This window comes from Leopardus geoffroyi, chromosome C2 (genome assembly GCF_018350155.1).
Source record: "Leopardus geoffroyi isolate Oge1 chromosome C2, O.geoffroyi_Oge1_pat1.0, whole genome shotgun sequence".
NCBI lineage: Eukaryota > Metazoa > Chordata > Mammalia > Carnivora > Felidae > Leopardus > Leopardus geoffroyi.
Genome location: NC_059333.1, coordinates 75574562 through 75576638, shown reverse-complemented (window position 1 = coordinate 75576638; position 2077 = coordinate 75574562). Strand labels below are relative to the sequence as shown.

At 45.2% G+C, this 2077-nt stretch overlaps 1 long non-coding RNA gene across 1 annotated transcript; it reads right to left on the bottom strand.

The window, feature by feature from the left end:
- Nucleotides 1-421: 421 nt before the first annotated feature.
- On the bottom strand, nucleotides 422-1554 carry LOC123576120. The gene is made up of 2 exons (XR_006701177.1): nucleotides 1086-1554; nucleotides 422-773 (listed from the first exon to the last, which is right to left on the bottom strand). It is a non-coding gene; the product is annotated as an uncharacterized LOC123576120 (long non-coding RNA).
- Between the last annotated feature and the right edge of the window lie 523 nt (nucleotides 1555-2077).

Below are 2077 nucleotides of genomic sequence, written 5' to 3'. Positions count from 1 at the left end.
ACACAGAATCCGAAGCAGGCTCCAGGCTCTGAGATGTTTGTTAGCACAGAGCCCGATGCAGGGCTCGAACTCACAAACTGCGAGACCATGACCTGAGCCGAAGTCGGACGCTCAACCAACTGAGCCACCCGGGCGCCCCATCTTCCAGTAATGCTTCTACCTCATGGCTTGTTCTCTCACATCCTTCAGAATTCAACTCAAATACCTGCTTCTGCACGAGGCTTTCTCTGTTTGTGTTATGTAAAATGTGCATGTATACATATTCACCCACCCCCAAACATTCCTCTGAACCCTGATTTATTTTTCCTATGGCAGTCACCACTGTCTGATGCACAATATGTTCCCCTATTCATTTACCTTTTTTTGTCCTCTTTTGCTCACTGCTATATCTCCATTATCTAAAATGGGGCCGAGAAACAGCCGCATTCAATAAACATTTAATGAACAAATGAATGAATGGAGCTAACGTGAGTGTTAAATTAATTCATGTACGTGTACAGGAATCAGTGTGCTGTCTTAGTGTTTCTCAGCTTTTTCTGGAACTGCCCTCGCCATCCTGTAGTTAACGCTGGGAAACAGCATGCTGTGTAGAGGGGTGCGACCCCCTGGCTACCGCTCATAGGACAGGGATGGACACCCTGGGCCAACTGTTTCTTCCTGGGGAATTTGGTGCTGGGAATCAGGGAGCCAGGCCATTTACTGACACTGTAACCTATCTTTCCACAGCTGCTGCAGATCTTGTTTCCAGCCAAAAGGACCAGATGCAGAGGTATCTATCAAAAAGAGAGAATAAAATGATCAGAGAGAAGCAGAAGTGACAGATGGCAAGAGGATCCGTGCAGGGCTCTAGGCCCCACCAGCAGTTGTTCCTCAAATCCAAACAGATCCCTGTCCTTTCTGTTCCATTAAGGAGAAACCCAGCTCTGTGTCTGCCATGATGATAGGTGGTTAATAAATATTAATTGAATATGAAACTTGAGAGGGTGGGGATCATATCTACATCTGTTTCATCTCAAGATCTTCACAATAAATCAAACCAAATGAAGTTACAAAAATAAACATTGTGTGAACATTTGGCATCTCACCTAGTTTGACAACGAGGAGATTCTGTTGTCTTGGAAGGTGGAACAATTATGCAATGACGACCGGCCTCACAACAGGAAACCTGAGTTCTGGTCCAGCTGTGAACCTGAGTTGGTTATCAACCCTCTCCCATCCCTGTTTTCTCATCTGTAAAACAAGAGGCAGGATTAGATGGCTTGTAGTCTACTTTCTAGGTCTCAATTTTAGAAGTTTTAGTCCTTAATGACATGGAGGCACATTCTTTTCTTGTTGATAAATACTTCAGACATTTTAAACATGTCTTTTTTTGTGACTGCAACATATTGGAGCCCTTCATCTGTGGGTGGAGTTTTCCACCTCATAAATCTTGGTGGGAGACATTGAAAACCCCAACTATGCAGTCTCCTATTTCTTTTGTGCCTAGCACTAGGTTACACGAGGGAAGCTAGAGCCATGAGACCCAGCCACCAACACTGTAATGGGAACCTGTCACTAGCTGGGTTCAAGTGCAGCCAAGAATCCATTCCAGAGACAGGCGGTGGCAGTAGCTGTGGCACTTCTGGTGTTGACCATTGTGACGTCCTCTGTCAAGGGTACAGAGGTGCCAGCTTGGCATCCAGTATTCATGGAGGGAGTGTGGAGTCCTCAGGGCATGTAGATTGGTAACATGATGGCTATGGTCTTGGCTTGACTTCAGGTTCTACTTCCCTTCTGGCTTCTTCAGGCTTCTTATGATTCTGTAAGATGCTATCTTTTCAATGAGATCTTTTTTTTTTTTTTAAGTTTATTTATTTATTTTGAGAGAGAGAGAGAGAGCATGAGAGGGGGAAGGGCAGAGAAAGAGAGAAAGAATCCCAAGCAGGCTCTGCACGGGTAGCACAGAGCCTGACATGCGGCTTGAAATCATGAACAGTGAGATCATGACCAGAGGCAAAATCAAGAGTCAGAGGCTTAACTGATGAGCCACCCAGGTGCCCCTTGATGAGCTCTTTTTAACCAAAGTCACAGGTCACAG